Here is a 23276-nt window from a genome sequence, read left to right on the forward strand (position 1 = left end):
ACATGCCTGTCAAATCCATATTGGCATACAGTGATTACTTTTTTTATTCAATAGAATGCTCTAGGAAGAAAATGCTCAAGGTGTGACCATTAGCTAATGAGGGAAGGAGTCACTGGAAAAATATCGCTGTTTCCTCTTCCTCAGCTGTGCTTCATGTAGACTCTCAGAACGTCTCCAATGAGACTGACTCTCATTGTTCATAGTGGTAAACTGCTAATTATTTTTCTTTTAATTAACTGTTCTCCTTTCCTTGTCTCAGTTTCACAGTTTCTTACCATGCTTCCAGTGATCACCTCTCAAATAAACAATGTATCTTAAAGTCTATGTCTTAGATCTGCTTTTATTTTTTCAGTGGTGGCACAGATGGAAGGTGAGGGCAGATGAAAGCAAACAATGAAAATCCTCTATATTCTCTTTTTTATACAGACAAAGTATATGCAATCAGGATAAGAAACATAATATTTATATATTGATCTATGTAGCATTCCCCCACAAATGGATTTCTATCTTATAATACTTTGTCCACTTCCGATTGAAGTCATGTTATCTGTGATGTAACCTACTTTGCTTTGAGAGTGGCTCTGTTTTCACTGTCTAGCTAAGCAAAATCAGAATTACATGTATTTTATATTCTCAATTAAAATGAACATAATGCAAGAGGGCCAAAGTAGCCAACTAAAAGCAGCTACAGTGCATGGCTCTCAGGGAGAGGAATGAAAGGGGCAAGTAAATAAAGCTTCTTCAACTGTACATCCAGCACCTTCAACTGTACATCCAGCACCTTCAACTGAAACATCCAGGTACTCCCATTGGGATTAATCAGAGAAATAGCTCAACCCACAAAAAAAGGGAGAAAAGCAGGACAGGGTGAAGTCCCAACCATGAGTTACATGGAGCCAAAGGAACCCATCCAAAGGTCAACAACCACAAAGATTGAAGGTAGATAAGTCACAAAGATGAGAAAGAACCAGGGCAAGAACACTAAAAACTCAAAAAGCCAGAGTGCCCTCTTTTCTCCAAATGACCACATCACCTCTTCAGCAAGGATTTGGAACGGGGCTGAGGCTGAGATGGCTGAAATGACAGAAATATAATTCAGAATGTGGATAAAAATGAACTACATTGCGCTAAAGAAACATATTATAACCAATGCAAGGAGACTAAAAACCATGATGAAACATTGCAGGAGCTGACCAAATAGCCAGTATACGGAAGTACGTAACTGACCCGATAGAGCTGAAAAACACACTACAAGAATTTCATAATGCAATAGCAAGTATTAATAGCAGAATAGGCCAAGTGAAGAAAAGAATCTCAGAGCTTAAAGACTGTATTTTTGAAATAAGACAGGCAGACAAGAATAGAGAAAAAAGAATGAAAAAGAATGAACAAAACCTCCAAGAAATATGGGATTATGTATAAAGACTGAATCTATGACTGATTGGTATACCTGAAAGAGATAGGGAGAATGGAACCAATTTGGAAAACATATTTCAGGGTATTATTCATGAGAACATCCCCAATCTAGCAAGACAGGCCAACATTCAAATTCAATAAATGCGGAGAACCCCAGCAAGATATTCCATGAGAGGATCATTTACAAGATACACAATCATCAGATTCTCCAAGGTTGAAATGAAAGAAAAAATGTTAAGAGCCACCAGAGAGAAAGGCCAGATTACCTACAAAAGGAAGCCCATCAGACTAACAGGAGACCTCTCAACAGAAACCCTACCAGCTAGAAACAATAGGTGGCCAATATTTGACATTCCTAAAGAAAAAAATTACAACACAGATTTTCATGTCTTGCTAAATAAACTTCATAAGTGAAGGAGAAATAAGATCTTTTTCAGGCCAAATGCTGAGGGAATTTGTTGCCACCAGACCTGCCTTACAAGGGCTCTTGAAGGAGGCACTATATATGGAAAGAAAAAAATGTTACCAGCCACTACAAAAACATACTGAAGTACAAAGACCAGTGACAGTATAAAGCAACCACATAAACCAGTCTGCAAAATAACTAGCTAGCATCATGACAACAGGATCAAATCAACCCATAACAGCACTAACCTTAAATGTAAATGAGCTAAATGCCTCCAAATAAAAGACATAGAGTAGTAAGCTGGATAAAAAAACAAGACCCATTGGTATGTTGTCTTCAAGAGACCCATCTCACATGCAATGACACATGTAGGCTCAAAATAAAGGTATGGAGGAAAATTTACCAAGCAAATGGAAAGCAGAAAAAAGCAGGGATTACCATGCTAGTTTCTGACAAAATAGACTTTAAACCAACAACGATAAAAAAAGACAAAGGACATTTAATAATGGTAAATGGTTCAATTCAACAAGAAGAACTAACTATCCTGAATATATATACATCCAACACAGGAGCACCCAGATTCATAAAGTAAGTTTTTGGAGATCTACAAAGAGACTTAGACTCCTACACAATAATAGTGGGAGGCATTAACACCCCACTGACAATATTAGACAGGTCACTGAGACAGAAAATTAACGAAGATATTCAGGACCTGAACTCAGCTCTGGATAAAATGGATCTGATAGATATCTACAGAAATCTTCACCTCAAACCAACAGAATATACATTTTTCTCATTGCCACATAGCACCTACTCTAAAATCAATCATGTAATTGGAAGTAAAATACTCCTCAGCATATGCAAAAGAACTGAAATCATAACAGTCTCTCAGACCACAGCACAATCAAATTAGAACTCAAGACTAAGAAATTCACTCAAAACCATACAATTACATGAAAATTAATAACATACTCCTGAATGGCTTTTGGGTAAATAATGAAATTAAGGCAAAAACCAAGAAGTTCTTTGAAACTAATGAGAACAAAGATACAATGTACCAGAATCTCTGTGACACAGCTAAGGAAGTGTTAAGATGGCAATTTATAGCACTAAATGCCCACATCAAAAAGTTAGAAGGATCTCAAGTTAACAACCTAACATCACAACTAAAAGAACCAGAGAACCAAGAGCAAACAAATCCCAAAGCTAGCAGAAGACAAGAAATAACCAAAAGCAGAGCTGAACTGAAGGAGATAGAGATGCAATAACTGTTCAAAAGATCAATGAATTCAGGAGCTGGCTTTTTGGAAAAGATTAATAAAATAGACAAATAACAAAAGAGAAGATTAAAATAAATACAATCAGAAATGATAACGGGAGCATTACCACTGACCCCACAGAGATACAAACAACCGTCACAGAACATTATAAACACCTATATGCGCATAAATTAGAAAATCTAGAAGAAATGGACAAATTCCTGGACACACACACTCTCCCAAGACTGAGCCAGGAAGAAATGGAATCCCTGAATAGACTAATAGTGAGTTCTGAAATTGAGGCAGAAATAAATAGCCTACCAATCAAAAAAAGCCTAGGACCAGACGGATTCACAGCTGAATTCTACCAGCTGTACAAAGAAGAGCTGATACCATTCCTATTGAAACCATTCCAAAAAATTGAAAAGGAGGGGGACTCCTCCTTAGCTCATTCTATGAGGCCAACATCATCCTAATACCAAAATCTGACAGAGATTTAAAACAAAAGAGAACTTCAGGCCACTGCCTGATAAACATTGATACAAAAATCCTCAATAAAATACTGACAAACCAAATCTAGCAGCACATCAAAAAGCTTATTCACCACGATGAAGTAGCCTTCATCCCCAGGAAGCAAGGTTGGTTCAACATAAACAAATCAACAAATGTGATTCATCACATAAACAGAACTAAAGACAAAAACCACATGATTATTTCAATAGATATGGAGACAACTTTTGATAAAATTTAACATCCATTCATGCTAAAAACTCTCAATAAACTAGGTATTGAAGTTTATTATTGTGTGGGAGTCTAAGTCTCTTTGTAGGTCTCCAAGAACTTACTTTATGAATCTGGGTGCTCCTGTGTTGGATGCATACCTCAAAATAATAACAGTTACATGTGACAAACCCACAGCCAACATCATACTGAATGGGCAATAGCTGGAAGAATTCCCCTTGAAAACTAGTACAAGACAAGGATGGCCTCTCTCACCACTCCTGTTCAACACAGTATTGGAAATTCTGGCCAGGGCAATAAGAAAATAGAAATAAATAAAGGGCCTTCAAATAGGAAAAGAAGTCAGACTATCCCTGTTTGCAGATTACATGATCTTATATTTGGAAAACCCCCTTGTCTTATCCCCAAAACTTCTTAAGCTGATAAGCAACTTCAGTAAAGTCTCAGGATACAAAATCAATATATGAAAATCACTAGCATTCCTACACACCAACAACAGTCAAGCCAAGAGTCAAATCATGAACGAACTCCCATTTATAATTGCCACAAAAAGAATAAAATACCTAGGACTACAGCTACCAAGGGAGGTGAAAGATCTCTACAAAAACAACTACAAACCACTGCTCAAAGAAATCAGAGATGACACAAACAAATGGAAAAACATTCCATGCCCATGGATAGAAAGAATCAATATTGTTAAAATGGCCATACTGCCCAAAGCAATTTATAAATTCAATGCTATTCCCATTAAACTACCATTGACATTCTTCACAGAATTAGAGAAAAAACTATTTTTAAATTTATGTGGAACTGAGAAAGAGCCCAGATAACCAAGGCAATCCTAAGCAAAAAAGAACAAAGCTGGAGGCATCACCCTACCCAACTTCAAACTATACTACAGGGCTACAGTAACCAAAACAGCATGATACTGGTTAAAGAACAGACACATAGACCAATGGAACAGAATAGAGTTCTCAGAAATAATACCACACACATACAACTATTTGATCTTCAACAAACCTGACAAAAACAAGCAATGGGGAAAGGACTCCCTATTCAGTACATGGTGTTGGAAGAATGGGCTAGCCATATGCAGAAAATTGAAACTGGACCCTTTCCTTACACCATATAAAAAATTACCTCAAGATGAATTAATGACTTAAATGTTAAACCCAAAACTATAGAAACCCTAGAGGAAAACCTAGGCAATATCATTCAGGACATAGGCATGGGCAAGTATTTTATGACAAAGATGGCAAAAGCAATTGCAACAAAGCAAAAATTGACAAATGGTATCTAATTAAACTAAAGAGCTTCTGCACAGCAAAGGAACTATCAACAGAGTAAACACACAACCTACAGAATGGGAGGACATTTTTGTAAACTATGCATCTGACAAAGGTCTAATATTCAGGATCTATAAGGAACTTAAACACATTTAGAAGAAAAAAACAACTTCATTAAAAGGTGGGCAAAGGACATGAACAGACACTTCTCAAAAGAAGATATACATGCGGCCAAAAATCATATGAAAGGAAGCTAAACATCACTGATTATTAGAGAAATGCCAGTCAAAGCCACAATGAAATACCATCTCACACCAGTCAGAATGGTTGTTATTAAAAAATCAAAAAAGTCCGGGCATGGTGGCTCACGGCTGTAATCCCAGCACTTTGAGAGGCCGAGGCAGGTGGATTGCTTGAGCTCAGAAGTTCAAGACCAGCCTGACCAACATACTGAAACACCATCTCTACTAAAAATACAAAAATTAGCCAGGTGTGGTGGCAAGCACCTGTAACCCCAGCTACTCCGGAGGCTGAGGCAGGAGAATTGCTTGAACCCGGGAGGTGGAGGTTGCAGTGAGCCGAGATTGCGCCATTGCACTCCAGCCTGGGCGACAGAGTGAGACTCTGTCTCAAAAAATAAAAATAAAAATAAAAATATAACAGATGCTGGTGAGGTTGTTGGGGAAAAAGGAATACTTATACACTATTGTTGGGAGTCTGAATTAGTTCAACTATTATGAAAGACAGTGTGACAATTTCTCATAGACCTAAAAACAGAAATACCATTCAGCCCAGCAATCATCCATTCCTGGGAATATACCCAAAGGAATATAAATTGTTCTATTACAAGGACTTATGCACATGTATGCTCACTGCAGCACTATTTACAATAGCAAAGATATTGAATCAACCTAAATGCCCATCAATGATAGACTGAATAAAGAAAATGTGGCACATATACACCATGGAATACTATGCAGCCATGAGAAAGAATGAGATCATGTCCTTGGCACAGACATGGATGGAGCTTGAGGCCAGTATCCTTAGAAAACTAACTCAGGAATACAAAACCAAATCCCTCATGCTCTCACTTATAAGTGGGAGCTAAATGACGAGAACACATGAACACACAGAGGGGAATAACACACACTGGGGCCTATCAGGGAATGGAGGGTAAGAGGAGGGAGAGGATGAAGAAAAATAACAAATGGATACTAGGCTTAATACCTGGGTGATAAAATAATCTGCACAATAAACCTCCATGACACACATTTACCTATGTAACTAACCTGGACTTGTACCCCTGAACTTAAAATAAAAGTTAAAAAAATGAATATAATATGTTGGCAACATGATTTTATGAAGCCTACTGTCAAATTGTATCAAGTTGAATCACTAGTAACTCACACTAACCTCCATTTCAATCTGTGACTCCTCAAGGTTACCTCATTCTCCTCCTTGAGCTCTGAATCTGCTGAGATTTATAAAAATTCTGACTTGATCACAGGGAGATGATCAGGCTCTGGGAGTGGGAATTTGAGAGCAACACAAGCTGCTGCATGAAATGAGGGTAAGTGCTTCTCGAAGTTGCTTCTGATCATACTGCTTCTACCCAATGCTCCAGGAACTAAAATTCTTCTTGATTAGGGGAGAAAAAATAACCATTTTTTACCAGTGCTTGTTCAACATAGGTTATTTTGACAAGGACATAGTGGAGTAATTCTGAGTTATGGAGTAAAAATGACAAGTTTTATTTATTAGTCTCAATCGGCAATAAAATATCCCACAGCGAATATAGCTAACGTTCATGCAGGGCAGCTGCAGAGAGAGACTGTACATTTTAAGCATATTCTCAAGAGTCCAGTTATATTATGAAACCAAAAGAAGTAATATATATAAAATTAAGAAAAGCAACATAAGAGATATGAATCCTAGTTTCCAAACTCAAGTGTATAATAAATATATTTGATATGTTTTACCATGACTCAAATTAGTATTTTAATCCTATTTCTGCCAGAATGACAGAAACTGAGGATAGAGCACTTTTGTTTCCATGAGAAATTTCTGTCAAGAAGTGAGAAGAAAGAAAGAAATAGATAAAACAGATGGTGAAGAAGAAATAAGAGGATGGTCTGCAGGGCCCAAGGACTCTGTTCTGGGCATGTCTGGGACAAGAAGGGATAAGGTGGGTACCTCAAAGACAACCCCCAGGGCAGAGAGGCTGCTGAGAGACATGTTGATCTAGCCTTGGAAAGTAGCAGCACAAGCCTGGACTCCCAGCTCTGAAAACTGGTGGGATGGGCTATCTGTGAGTTGGTATTTCAAGCCACCATTGCCACTTTGACCCCTGTAAAGCACCGGCTGGCACTGGCAATCCAAAGAATTTGCCCGAAGGAGCTACAGAATTTGATGTCATGGATTTATCATTTGAGCACATCCTGATGACATCACCACCCTATGGTGGATTACAGAGTTCTCTCTCAAGTATCTTTTAGAAAATCATTGAATGTCAGAGTTGGAAAGTGGCAGTCGTGCTTCCATGGTTTTCAATCTCTTCCTTTCAGTTTAGTTATATGGAATGTGATCACTGAAATCTTACCCAGAACATCAATCCATAAGAAAGATGGAGGTTGAGCTTCCCTGTGTGAAGGCAGATGAGGACTGTACTCGGGAATCCAGACAAGCTAGAGGTTAGGAGCTCCAGGCTCCTCTGCTGGTCCAGGCCCTATGGAACCTCCCACTGGTGGGCATTTTGTAAAGTGATTTCACATAGAGCTACCCCTTTTATTTTCTTGTCAGTCCTAGGAGAGACGCAGGCAGTGCCAATGTTGAGTTTTACCTGAAGGTTAAGAAATTACCTTGCCTTTTTGTGTTCAGAAAAGACTTTCTGCAAAGAACCCTTCCCCATAAGATTTAGAAGAGCCTCCCAGATGCTCCCTTGTTTACCTGTGACAAGATCAGCCACAGACCCTTCAAACTCCCTTTCTTTACCTCAAAAGTGATTAGCCGAACTGCTTGTCTTCACTGATTGATCAGAGCACAATGCATCTTAATCAAACTTTGATTAAGCTCCTCTCCATCCCCCAGTTCCCCCGACTTTGGCCTGCCCTCAACCTGAGCCAGTACAATCTCTCCCTAAGGGTCTGTGCTGAAAATAGACTGGCCTCAGGGTAGAATATTATCTGATTTGCCCTCGGATCTTGCCTCCCTATCATCCCACTTCCCCATACTGGGTTCTTTTTAGCCTGATTTACTGCTCTATAAAAAGAAACCCTCTTTGCCTAACCCTTGAGAGGCTTGCAGACCTTATGTTCACAGGGTTCACCATATTGCAATAACAAGGAGGTAACACTCCCCACCCCAAGCTGCAATAATCCTTTGAATAAAATCTCTCCTTACTAGGTCCAGGTTTTTCATTTGTTTATTTGTTTGTTTTCAATTTGACAGTGGGTATCTTGATGTCCATTCTGTGGAAGTGGAAATTAAGGTTTGACGTGTATCTTGGTCTGCTTGTCAGGTTCATGGGCAGTGGCAGAAGTTGAATTCAAACTCAAGTCCTCTTAGACTTTAGTCCTGGAACTCTCCATACTGCCATGTGGATTCCTTCTCAATGCATGGGCAAAAGACTTCACTTCTGTAAGCAGAGGAGGTTGGAAGAGAAGTTCCTCTCAGTTCCACCTGATTTAGGGATGAGACTGAGAGGGCCAAAAGCTCCAGGTTACTGCCCAAAATAGCTGCGTTAAATGGGAAGCCCAGATATTTGGGCACCTGGGGTCTTCATAAGTAGGGCTGTCTTGGTAGAAAATATTCCTATAGGAATACAGACACAAAAAGGAGATTATAGGCTCAGCAGACGCAAGGGAAATGAATTTCCCCATCCAGCCTAGAATCTAAAAGTACAAATCCATTTGCCAAGGTTTCATATAAAAGAATCTATCAAATGAAATCTTATCCAGGGCATATCCTGGCTTGTTCCTCCTATCATTGAGGTTTGCATCCGCCTCACTCTGGATGCCTGAAATTATCTTCTGTCTGTCCTGTCAGAGTGAATTATTTCTAAGGAAAATCCAGAGAAGACATAAAGAGAGTCTCTGAGTTAAATGAAGATTTAGGCAGTGCATCACAGTCCCCCATCCAAGGCAGCTGTAGCAGCAGCATCACTTTGGAACTTGTCAGAAGGGCAGATTCTCAGGCCCATCCAGACCTCCTGAATCAGGAACTCTTTGTAGGCCCAGCCTCCTGTGTTGTCATAAGCCCTCCAAGTGATTCTCATTGCACTCAAGGTGACCTGGGGTCTCAGGTGGGGCCTGGCCCAGGGAACACTCCTGAGGGTGAGGGCAACTCTGCTATTCCAGACTCCTCCTTCCTCCAGCAGCTATGCCCTATAGGCAGCTACTCCTCACCCTCTCTCAATTCCTCTCCCTTCCCAGGTGTTGTTAATAACTGGGTTTTTTGGCAGTTCCTGTATTCAAAGAAAGAAATCAAAATGTATTGAGCCCCATGAATGTGCCAGACACTTGGGCTTGGCACTTCTGATGAGTTATTTATGTGATCTTCATGAAAACCCAAAGAGAAGAAAAACATGTCTTGTGCTTCATACAGAGGGATATTTGAGTTTTGTTAGAAGAATCCTTGAAAGCCTAAAAGACTTTATGACCTGAAGGGATTTCTATTGGTGGAATTTCCTGCACTTTATGGGGGTGGGAGTGATATTTTCATTGAGGAGGAAAGCAGCGATGGCATGTGCTGTAAGGAGACTGCACTTCTGAAGGGCAATCTGTCAGGACTCTGAAAACAGAAGTACTCTGAAAACAGAAGTACATTCCTATCACATAACTCAGCAATTCCACTCTGGGTCATAGGTTCCAAATAAACTGTCCCCAAGGTCCACAGGAAACAGGAAAGATGCCCCTGCAGCATTGTCTGTGGTGTTGGTGGGGCAGTGGTTTAGAGATCATCCACATGCCCACCACGGGATGGATGAAAAACACGATCATGCCGGCTTCTGGGAGCAGAGGCCTGGACGTGCCTCCAGCCACACAGGGAGCTTACAAATATAATGCTGTGTAAAATGAGACTTATAAGCCCAACTCCATTTATATAAACATAAAAACATTTCTTGCATTTTACAAGAACACATACAAACAAAAGGATGGATGTCAAACCATTAGCATGTTTGCCTATGAGGTGGGATAGGGAAATGAAACTGGGGAAATAGGACAAGAGGAGATTTAATAAAACAAGACGAGGGTTTTGCACCATCAATAAAGAGAGTTGCCATGAATTCAGGAATATTAGTAAAGAAAAGCAAGATACAGAGATAAGTAAAGGAAATCACATAACAAATGACAGTCCCCAGAGAGCTTCCTGATGTGCCTTCCAGGGCTGGGACCAACACAAAGATGTTGTAGCCTCTGCGGGCTCATGTCCAGGGGAGCAGCATGTCCTTTCGGTGCATGAAAGTCAGCTATGGCTTCTGAAGACCTCATAGCTGAATCTCTGCTCTGATAGCACTAAATTTAGTGCCTTTTTATCTCCCTGCCTCAGGGTGGATCTGCGATCTTTAGGCAATAGCAGAAGAATTTGCCTGCTCTCTATCCTGGAAAATCTATACATACGCTGGATTATTTACTGGCATCAAAGAAATCTTTGAGGTGGCTCATTTGACTCTTCATTTTATGATAGAAGAGTTGAGGCACCAAGAGGAAAAATAAGGTGAGTGACAGAATGAGACTAGAACATGACATCTTGATTCCTAGTCAAGGACCATTTCTGAACCCCTGTTGCATAGAGTCACTCAGGGAGCTATTGAGAAACAGGATTCTAGGGCCCCCTGTACCTGAGGTTTGGATTAAATAGGTCTGGGGGAAAGCCCAGGAGCCTGTATTTTCTAAAAGTCCTCTGTTGATACTGAAATGAAGCTGGGTTCAAAAACCACACTCTCCTATCCTCAAATACATCCACAAAGGACAGTAAAGGGAGAGGGTATAATACTGGCCAGTATGTTTAGAACATTTTCAATCTGAGAGGCCAAGGGATTTCTTTTGTGAGAAACATCTACAGGGTACCCCAAACAGGTAGAGAGGTTTTTGGAGGTCCTCTTATTTTAGGGACAGTATAATCCAACTGCCTGGCATCCTGCTCCCCACTCTTTTGCTCCCCAGGTGGGACAAGCCACTTGGTGACAATCAACCGATTTCCACTCTGTTCTTCCTTAGCTAATTAGGTACTGCACCACTATTGTGATGCATCCTACCCTGGCTACCAGGGAAGATGTACATAAAATGAGATGGGGAACCATCTCTTAAAGTCATCCCAGGCCAGGTGCAGTGGCTCACACCTGTAATCCCAGCACTTTGAGAGGCCCAATCGGGTGGGTCGCTTGAGCCCAAGAGCTTGAGATCAGGCTGGGCAACATGGTGAGACCTCACCTCTAGAAAAAAACAAAATGAAAATTAGCTGGGCATGGTGGCATGTGCCTGTAGTCCCAGCTACTCGGGAGATTGAGGTGGGAGGATCACTTGAGCCCAGAAGGTAGAGGCTGCAGTGAGCTGTGACACAGCCACTGCACTCCAGCATGGGTGACACAGCGAGACCCTGTCTCAAAAATTAAATTAAATTTAATTTAATTTAAATTTAAAAACTTAGCTGGGGATGATGGTGTGTGTCTGTAGTCCTAGCTACATGGGAGGCCGAGGCAGGAGGATTGCTTAAGCCCAGGAGGCTGAGGCTGCAGTGAGCTATGGTTGTGCCACTGCACTCTAGCCTGGGTGACAGAGTGAGACCCTGTCAACCCTGTCTCAAAAAAGCCATCCCAGGCCCATGGGGGAGGTAGGGGAATGAATCACTACAACGACAGAGAACTGGAAGACAAGCAGGGACTGAAGAACTGAGATCTGGATTGGCAAAATAGTCTTCCTCAGGTGGCATTTTTATTGCAAACTAAATTTTATGTATTTATTCTTCAATGTTATTTTTTGTCTCCCAAAACTGTATATAACAATTTCACAAGTAACATAAGGATGTCTCAACTTTGAGATTACAAGGTTATTATGGGTATTTTGAAAGCTTAAGATGGTCACTATAGATAAATGACCAGTTTCCAATTTGGTGTTAAAAAGGATTCTCATGAATCATAGTGGATGTCAGTTGGATTGTCTGGATCCAGCCCCTCTTCCTCCTCTCATTACAGCTAACGAGAAGCAGGTGTTTTATACAGCATACCTCTGTCCTTCTGGCCTCAGTTGATTGGTCTAAGGGTGGGCACCTGACCCACGTTGGGCCAATCAGACCCTTCTCTGTGATTTTTGGACTTCTTAACAAGAAGGATGAGACAATCTTGCTCTACTTTCTGAAGCTGAGGGCTCCCCTGCGTCGGGCACTGTCCTAGACTCTGAGGCTATGGAACTGAATAGAGAAGATGATGTGTCTTCTTTCGTGGTAGGCAGTTAGAATCTGGTAGATGTGGGGAGACAGATAATAAATAAACACACACAAAAAAATATAAAACACATAAAGCACAAAATTGGTCACCCAGGCATCATCATTATAAAAATTATTTCATTTATAACAATAATAGCAAACACTAGTGAACCTCTATTGAGCATTTACTATGTATGAAACACAATGCTAGCGGCTTTATATGTATTAACTCATTTAATCCCCAAAACCACCCAAGGAAGTGAGTTCTGTAATTAATCCCATTTGGAGGGAGGCTCTTATTTTTTCAAGAGGCAATGATGAAAACTATAGAGAAGAGCAGAGGTGAGACTTTAAGTTAATGGTTCCAGATTTTCCTAATGCCCAGCTGTGTTTCTGCCTGTACAGTTACTTATGTTGTTCGTTTTTCTTCATTTCATGAGTTAATAAATTTTCCTCTGTCTTTAAACTTTCCAAACTGAATTTCTGTTACCTGTTACCCCAAACTGCCAAGACACTATGGAAACTTATCAAGATTAATCAAGTGACCTCTACATGCGTGGCAAGGACAGGTGTTAATAAAATGCCAAGGATGAGCTGACATGGACACAGCTCCAGCCCTCGAGAAGCAGCTTGCAATTCAGTAAAGACACTGAGACAGCAGAGACAGAGGCTGCAAGAGGAAAATCAGTGATGTAATTCATCTTCTCTCTTCATTTTGCCCTCCTTTGTGGCAGGCACACCATGCATAGCACACCCCTTATTTGTGAAACCCTGATCATTCTGTGAGCTCTATGACCAAAATGCCGGCTCCCGCACAGTGGGGCCCCAACTGCCCTGACACCTGGTGGGCCCCTGATTCCAGCATCCACCCTACACACAATTTCAGATTAACAAAGAAAAAATTTCGAGGTCTGACTATAGCTGTCAGCTTTCAACTTTTGTTTTACAGCTTGAGTTACCCATAGCTTTTCACTCAAGTGACCCACTGTCTTTTAGGTGAGTGTGGAGTGGTGCAGATGACAGTGAAGAACTCAGGAGTACTAACTGCTGTTTTCTTCCTCCTCTGAAAGTCTACCTCTATGCCAAATGAGTCTACATAGTGGAATGAATGGACAAATAGCCTGTGGAATGGGCAGGATGGCCTACGAATTAGATCTTAGGCTTTGGAGTCAGACTCCAGATGAGACAATTACTAGCTCTATGACCTTGGGGGAATCACTGCCCCATTGCACTCCCCAACTTCCTCCACCTATAAATGTACATGCTTCCCATGTAACACTATTTCAAGGATTAAATAAAGGAATACACTTAAATGCTTAAATAGTGCCTGATACACAGAAAGCAGTTCATAAATGGCAGTTATCACTATGCCCATACGAAAGCAGGGTGAATGAATAAGTAGAGCTATATGTACAGTAAAATAAGTCTCAAAAACATAATGTGTAAAAAAAAAAGCAAAAGAAAGTTGCAACAGGGGCCTGGTGCAGTGGCTCACACCATAATTCTAGTACCTTGGGAAGCCGAGGCAGGAGGATCACTTGAGGCCAGGAGTTTGAGACCAGTCTGGGCAAAAATCTCTGACCCTGTTGCTATAAAAAATATTAAAAAACCAGCCAGTCATGATGGCATGTGCCTGTAGTCCCAGCTACTCAGAAGGCTGAGGTGGAAGGATCACTTGAATCACTTGAGCCCAGGAGTTTGAGATTGCAGTGAACAAATATTGCAACACCGCACTCCAGCCTGGAAGACAGAGTGAGAACCTGTCTCAAAAAAAATAAAATAAAATAAAATAAAAAGAAAGGCAGGTGCAACAGGATACATAAATACAGTGTGATACAATGTATGTAAAATTTCAAACACAAAATAATATATGTTGCTAAGGTCCATATATCTCTGTATATTACATAAATATAATTGTGCATATAAAGTAGCATTATATAATGCTATATAGGCATAAGTTGTATATCATGCTACTTTATATATACAATATATTTTTGTATATGTAAAATATATATATACACACACGGCTGGGCGTGGTGGCTCACGCCTGTAATCCCAGCACTTTGGGAGGCCGAGGCGGGTGGATCACGAGTTCAGGAGACCATCCTGGCTAATACGGTGAAACCCCATCTCTACTAAAACTACAAAAAATTAGCGGGGTGTGGTGGCGGGCGCCTGTAGTCCCAGGTACTCGGGAGACTGAGGCAGGAGAATGGCGTGAACCTGGGAGGCGGAGCTTGAGGTGAGCCGAGATCGCGCCGCTGCACTCCGCCTGGGCGACAGAGGGAGACTCTGTCTCAAAACAAACAAACAAACAAACTATATATATATATATGTACACACACACACACACATATATGTACACATATATATACACATATATACGCATATATATACATATATATGTATACACACACACAAGTGTGTGTTTGAGTATATTGTATATGCAAAGTAGCATGATATACTGCTTATGCCTATATATGTGAGCTACCTCCAAAGGGGCAAGTGACAAAAATGAAGGCTTCTTATACTGCTTATGCCTATATGGCAGTATATTATGCAATTATATACATATATGTAATACACACACAGTTGTGGTTCTATATGTGGGTGCTGCATGTGTGTGTGTGTGTGTATGTATGTATATTAGAAAGCACAAAACCTTGTAATAGGAAATAGATGTACTACTTTCCAGATAGTAGTTACCTCTGGTGGTGATGGTCTGGTCATGGTAATGGTGTGTGTATGTTCACAGAGAAGTGGTAGTCTGCATGCTTGAAATGTTTCATAATTAAAAATTTTGAAAAATGCATTAAAACTTCCATCTGATAACCAGAAAGCTGCCTTCTTCATCTGTATTCCACTTGGCTATTCGAACTCCCTTTTTGATATGCAAGAGAAGTTGCAATGTGATACCCATCTGAAATGTGTATTTTTAATAAGGATTTGGGAACTGGGATAGTTCCAAATTGGGGTAGTGTGGCTGGAGAGAGAGGGTGAGGTGGGAGAAAGGCCAGGAGCCTGGAGACTGGTTTTTATAAATTTACATTGTTCATTTTTATATGATTTGGAGAAAGAAAGAGACTTAGAGGGAGACATCACAGACAGGTTGTGTAATCTTTCTTGGTTCGTGTTCTCAAGTATGAAATCGGAATAATAAATCGTATTTTACGAGGTTGCTGTGAGAAGTAAATAAACACAGAACATGGCACTTGGTAAGCATACCAAATACCTAGTGTTATGACATTCAATTTATATTTGAAGCTTATATGTGACAGACTTCAGCGAGGAAAAGAAATCTATCATTGCCAAGCTGAAAGATGGTTTCTGCAGGAGTCAGAGCACCCAATGGAATCTCACTCCTCCAAATCAATAGATGCATTCAAAATACCAAAAATAAAACATCAAACGAACTCTTTCCAGTGCGGTTCTGAAACCTAGCACATATTTTCCTACCCTGGGATTTGTCAGAGCTTCATGCATAACAGTGCAGGGAGGGAAAGTAGGAAGCTCCTATCACTCTGTTTCCAAACAAGACTAGGTTGGATGTGGGGAAGGGGTGAGTAGCTCAGCAAAGCTAAGGGAAGGCAATATTTAGGAAAGAAAGTGTTGCGGGTAAAGGAGGGAGATGCTGCAGAGAGAACAGCGAGTATGTGAGGTACCCCCAACGCAGCAAGTGACAAAAAAGAAGGCTGAATAAGTCCATCCTTCTGATGCCATGGATGAAAAAGCTTGGCAATGAACGGGGGTTAGAAGTGGGAGCTCCCTCGTGTGGCAGCTCCATACTGGGGAGACCTCTGAGTCTCCTAATCCAGCTTGTGACTTTAAGGTGAACTGAAAGAAAGATGTAGTCAATCTATCCATCAGGGAACTAATGTAATAAGGAGACTTGAAGACCATAAATGAATCTTCAGTAAGGGGATAGGGTGCTCCTTGCAACTGGAAAAGTCAAAGCTCCTCAATAATGCCAATTCTGCCAATTATTCAGTTCCTGTACTCTTAGACTCTTGTTCTCTGTAGACATGGACATTTAAATATATAGTAAAACAATATGGTGCCATTTTGGCTCAAACTTCACCAAAAAGCATTTTTGTTGCCTGTAATCCCAGTGCTTTGGGAGGCTGAGGCCGAAGGATCACTTGAGGCCAGAAGTTTGAGATCAGTCTGGGCAACATAGTGAGATCCTACCTGTACGAAATATTTAATTTTTTTTTTTGAGACAGAGTCTTGCTCTGTCACCCAGGCTGGAGTGCAGTGGTGTGATCTCAGCTCACTGCAACGTCCGCCTTCGAGGTTCAAGTGATTCTCCTGCCACAACCTCCTGAGTAGCTGGGACTACAGGTATGTGCCACCACGCCTGGCTGTTTTTTCTAAAATATTTAAAATTTTTTAAAAACTTAGCCAGACATGGTGGTAAGCATCTGTAGTCCTAGTTACTTGGGAGGCTGAGGCAGGAAGATCACTGGACCCCAGGAGTTCAAGGCTGCAGTGAGCACTGATCCTACCACTGCACTCTAGCCTGGGCTAGAGAATGAGAGAGACCTCTCTCTCTCTCTCTCTCTCTCTCTCTCTCTGTATATGTGTGTGTGTGTGTGTGTGTGTGTGTGTGTGTAGTTACTGCTGCTTTTAGCATAGTTACTGCTGCTTTTAGCCACAATAGATGACAAAGGGAATGTTTGTAGACTGTAAGCCAGGAGGCAACTTGATATGGTGAGAAAAGCATGGATTTGATGTCAGATATACCCAGGCACAGTCATTCATTCACTCAGTCAATGAATATTTATAGATTATGTACTATGTGTTGGATTTGCAGCATTTACATTCTCGTGGAGGAAGGCAGAAATTAGGAAATGAATGGCAAGATGATTTAAGGGTGTGGTGTGTGCTGTGAAGAAAGTAAAGTGAAGTGGTAGAATTCAGAGTGGCTGGGAAGAGTGGGGAGCCTTGGAGTGGACAATTAGGAATGGCTTCCCTGAATGCTGAGTAGCCAGCTGAGTATAGCAAGAGCCCAGGCCCCTGCTGGAGGCAAAGCCCTTGACATATTTAATAGAGTGAAGGCTGGGGTGGCAGAGGGCTTATGAGTGAGGGTGATATGAGATACTGTCTCAGAATCAACTTTAAGTACAAGTTTCATTAGTTATATGATCTTATCAAGTTTATCTGCTTTAGGTTCAGTTTGCTAAATGTAAGAAGACAATGGTAATACCCACATCAGTGTGTTGTTAGGATTATAAGTACTGAATAAAACATAAAGGGCTTGGTTCAATGTCTGAAATGTAGTTAGTGTTCAATAATGAGAGTCATTGTTATCACTCTGTTATTTGGTTCAATTATTTCATCAAGTTTCCCAATAAGTTTGGATTTGTATTGGGCTTTTGGGAATTTGCCAGAGGTTGAGAAGTTAGAAATACTTTGTATTTTTGGAGAATTGAGAAAGCATCTATCTGTTGGAAAGGTTTTCTGGTGACTTAGTATTGTGGGGATCAACTGCAGGATAACTGGATAAATTAATGGTAGGGGCTTAGAAAGGCTGCTGAAACTGAGGATAAATGGTAGAGTCCAGTCTGTATTTCCCTCAAATTCTTTCAATAGGAAACCTTTTTCACCATTCTAGATTGATGTGAACTGGATCATGTCGCTCCTCCGCCCAAAATCCCCCAGTGGCTTCTCATCTCAAAATAAACTCTGACATTCTCTCATGGCCCCCAAATCCCTGGGTGATGTAGCCTTCTTCAGCCGTGGGGCCCTTGATGCTTCTCAAACACACTGAGGACCATTCCACTTCAGGACCTTTGCATGTGCTGTTCCCTCTGCCTCAAAAGCTCTCCCCTACATCCCTGAGTGGTCCACTCCAATTCCTAAAACATGGATTAGATGTTACCTACCCAGAAAGGCCTTCTTCAATCACCACATCGAATAAGGCTTCTCCTGTTCTCACCCTGCCTTAGTTTTCTTCAGACTCAATATTACTGCATAAAATGTGATTTCTTTGTCTATTTAGCTATTTACTGCCTCCTTCCATTAAAAAGTTCTCTCCATATGGCAGGGACTGGGTTTTGTTCACTATGGATGCTCCAGCTCCAGGAATTCAGTTAGATTTAGAATAAATATCTGCTCGGTGAATGGATATACAGTCCTCATGGCTGGGAGCTTTTCCCAAAGTCTATAACCAACTTTGTCATTTCTTTACATGCCACTCAGCAAATCTCCTTATTCATTCATTAAACTCTTTTTTTAATTTTATTTTTTATTTTTATTTTTGTTATACTTTAAGTTCTAGGGTACATGTGCACAACGTGCAGGTTTGTTACATCTGTATACATGTGCCATGTTGGTGTGCTGCACCCATTAACTCATCATTTACATTAGGTATATCTCCTAATGCTATCCCTCCCCCCTCCCCCCATCCCACGACAGGCCCTGGTGTGTGATGTTCCCCTTCCTGTGTCCAAGTGTTCGCATTGTTCAATTCCCACCTATGAGTGAGAACATGCAGTGTTTGGTTTTTTTTTCCTTGTGATAGATTGCTGAGAATGATGGTTTCCATCTTCATCCATGTCCCTACAAAGGACATGAACACATCCTTTTTTATGGCTGCATAGTATTCCATGGTGTATATGTGCCACATTTTCTTAATCCGGTCTATCATTGATGGACATTTTGGTTGGTTCCAAGTCTTTGCTATTGTGAATAATGCCACAATAAACATATGTGTGCATGTGTCTTTATAGCAGCATGATTTATAATCCTTTGGGTATATATCCAGTAATGGGATGACTGGGTCAAGTGGTATTTCTAGTTCTAGATCCTTGAGGAATTGCCACACTGTCTTCCACAATGGTTGAACTAGTTTACCGTCCCACCAACAGTGTAAAAGTGTTTCTATTTCTCCACATCCTCTCGAGCACGTTGTTTCCTGACTTTTTAATGATTGCCATTCTAACTGGTGTGAGATGGTAGCTCACTGTGGTTTTGATTTGCATTTCTCTGATAGCCGGTGAAGATGAGCATTTTTTCATGTGTCTGTTGCCTGCATAAATGTCTTCTTTTGAGAAGTGTCCGTTCATATCCTCCACCCACTTTTTGATGGGGTTGTTTGTTTTTTTCTCCTAAATTTGTTTGAGTTCTTTGTAGATTCTGGATATTAGCCCTTTGTCAGATGAGCAGATTGCAAAAATTTTCTCCCATTCTGTAGGTTGCCGGTTCACTCTGATGGTAGTTTCTTTTGCTGGGCAGAAGCTCTTTAGTTTAATTAGATCTCATTTGTCAATTTTGGCTTTTGTTGCCATTGCTTTTGGTGTTTTAGACATGAAGTCCTTGCCCATGCCTATGTCCTGAATGGTATTGTCTAGGTTTTCTTCTAGGGTTTTTATGGTTTTAAGTCTAACATTTAAGTCTTAATCCATCTTGAATTAATTTTTGTATAAGGTGTAAGGAAGGAATCCAGTTTCAGCTTTCTACATATGGCTAGCCAGTTTTCCCAGCACCATTTATTGAATAGGGAATCCTTTCCCCATTTCTTGTTTTTGTCAGGTTTGTCAAAGATCAGATGGTTGTAGATGTGTGGTATTATTTCTGAGGGTTCTGTTCTGTTCCATTGGTCTATATCTTTGTTTTGGTACCAGTACCATGCTGTTTTGGTTACTGTAGCCTTGTAGTATAGTTTGAAGTCAGGTAGTGTGATGCCTCCAGCTTTGTTCTTTTGGCTTAGGATTGTCTTGGCAACACGGGCTCTTTTTTGGTTCCATGTGAACTTTAAAGTAGTTTTTTCCAATTCTGTGAAGAAAGTCATAGCTTGATGGGGATGGCATTGAATCTATAAATTACCTTGGGCAGTATGGCCATTTTCACGATATTGTTCCTTCTTATCCATGAACATGGAATGTTCTATTTGTTTGTATCCTCTTTTATTTCGTTGAGCAGTGGTTTGTAGTTCTCCTTGAAGAGGTCCTTCACATCCCTTGTAAGTTGGATTCCTAGGTATTTTATTCTCTTTGAAGCAATTGTGAATGGGAGTTCACTCATGATTTGGCTCTGTGTTTGTTTGTTATTGGTGTATAAGAATGCTTGTGATTTTTGCACATTGATTTTGTATCCTGAGACTTTGCTGAAGTTGCTTATCAGCTTAAGGAGATTTTGGGCTGAGACAATGGGATTTTCTAGATATACAATCATGTTAACTACAAACAGGGACAATTTGACTTCCTATTTTCCTAATTGAATACCCTTTGTTTCTTTCTCCTGCCTGATTGCCCTGGCCAGAACTTCCAACACTATGTTGAATAGGAGTGGTGAGAGAGGGCATCCCTGTCTTGTGCCAGTTTTCAAAGGGAATGCTTTCAATTTTTGCCCATTCGTATGATATTGGCTGTGGGTTTGTCATAAATAGCTCTTATTATTTTGAGATATGTCCCATCGATACCTAATTTATTGAGAGTTTTTAGCATGAAGGGCTGTTTAATTTTGTCTAAGGCCTTTTCTGCATCTATTGAGATAATCATGTGGTTTTTGTCTTTGGTTCTGTTTATATGCTGCATTATGTTTATTGATTTGTGTATGTTGAACCAGCCTTGCATCCCAGGGATGAAGCCCACTTGATCATGGTGGATAAGCTTTTTGATGTGCTGCTGGATTTGGTTTGCCAGTATGTTATTGAGGATTTTTGCATCAATGTTCATCAGGGATATTGGTCTAAAATTCTCTTTTTTTGTTGTGTCTCTGTCAGGCTTTGGTATCAGGATGATGCTGGCCTCATAAAATGAGTTAGGGAGGATTCCCTCTTTTTCTATTGATTGGAATAGTTTCAGAAGGAATGGTACCAGCTCCTCCTTGTACCTCTGGTAGAATTCTCCTGTGAATCTGTCTGGTCCTGGACTTTTTTTGATTGGTAGGCTATTAATTATTGCCTCAATTTCAGAGCCTGTTATTGGTCTATTCAGGGATTCAACTTCTTACTGGCTTGTCTTGGAAGGGTGTATGTGTCCAGGAATTTATCCATTTCTTCCAGATTTTCTAGTTTATTGGCATAGAGGTGTTTATCGTATTCTCTGATAGTAGTTTGTATTTCTTTGGGATTGGTGGTAATATCCCCTTTATCATTTTTTATTGCATCTATTTGATTCTTCTCTCTTTTCTTCTTTATTAGTCTTGCTAGTGGTCTATCAATTTTGTTTATCTTTTCAAAAAACCAGCTCCTGGATTCATTGAGTTTTTGAAGGTTTTTTTGTGTCTCTATCTCCTTCAGTTCTGCTCTGATCTTAGTTGTTTCTTGCCTTCTGCTAGCTTTTGAATGTATTTGCTCTTGCTTCTCTAGTTCTTTTAATTGTGATGTTAGGGTGTCAATTTTAGATCTTTCCTGCTTTCTTTTGTGGGCATTTAATGCTATAGATTTCCCTCCACACACTGCTTTAAATGTTTCCCAGAGATTCTGGTATGTTGTGTCTTTGTTCTCATTGGTTTCAAAGAACATCTTTATTTCTGCCTTCGTTTCGTTATGTACCCAGTAGTCATTCAGGAGCAGATATTCAGTTTCCATGTAGTTGAGCAGTTTTGAGTGAGTTTCTTAATCCTGAGTTGTAGTTTGATTGCACTGTGGTCTGAGAGACAGTTTGTTATAATTTCTGTTCTTTTACATTTGTTGAGGAGTGCTTTACTTCCAACTATGTGGTCAATTTTGGAATAAGTGCAATGTGGTGCTGAGAAGAATGTATATTCTGTTGATTTGGGGTGGAGAGTTCTGTAGATGTCTATTAGGGCTGCTTGGTGCAGGGCCTAGTTCAATTCCTGGATATCCTTGTTAACTTTCTGTCTGTTGATTTGTCTAATGTTGACAGTGGGGTGCTAAAGTCTCCCATTATTATTGTGTGGGAGTCTAAGTGTCTTTGTAGGTCTCTAAGGACTTGCTTTATGAATCTAGGTGCTCCTGTATTGGGTGCATATATATTTAGGATAGTTAGCTCTTATTGTTGAATTGATCCCTTTACCATTATGTAATAGCCTTCTTTGTCTCTTTTGATTTTTGTTGGTTTAAAGTCTGTTTTATCAGAGACTAGGATTGCAACCCCTGCCTTTTTTTGTTTTCCATTTGCTTGGTAGATCTTCTTCCATCCCTTTATTTTGAGCCTATGTGTGTCTCTGCACATGAGATGGGTCTCCTGAATACAGCACACTGATGGGCCTTGACTCTTTATCCAATTTGCCAGTCTGTGTCTTTTAATTGGAGCATTTAGCCCATTTACATTTAAGGTTAACATTGTTATATGTGAATTTGATCCTGTCATTATGATGTTAGCTGGTTATTTTGGTCATTAGTTGATGCAGTTTCTTCCTAGCATCAATGGTCTTTACAATTTGGCATGTTTTTGCAGTGGCTGGTACCGGTTGTTCCTTTCCATGTTTAGTGCTTCCTTCAGAAGCTCTTGTAGGGCAGGCCTGGTGGTTACAAAATCTCTCAGCATTTGCTTGTCTATAAAGGATTTTATTTCTTCTTCACTTATGAAGCTTAGTTTGGCTGGATATGAAATTCTTGGTTGAAAATTCTTTTCTTTAAGAATGTTGAATATTGGCCCCCACTCTCTTCTGGCTTGTAGAGTTTCTGCCGAGAGATCCTCTGTTAGTCTTATGGGCTTCCCTTTGTGGGTAACCTGACCTTTTTCTCTCTGGCTACCCTTAACATTTTTTCCTTCATTTCAACTTTGGTGAATCTGACAATTATGTGTCTTGGAGTTGCTCTTCTCAAGGAGTATC

The sequence above is a fragment of the Pan paniscus genome, chromosome 21, assembly GCF_029289425.2.
Source record: "Pan paniscus chromosome 21, NHGRI_mPanPan1-v2.0_pri, whole genome shotgun sequence".
NCBI classification, from domain to species: Eukaryota; Metazoa; Chordata; class Mammalia; order Primates; family Hominidae; genus Pan; species Pan paniscus.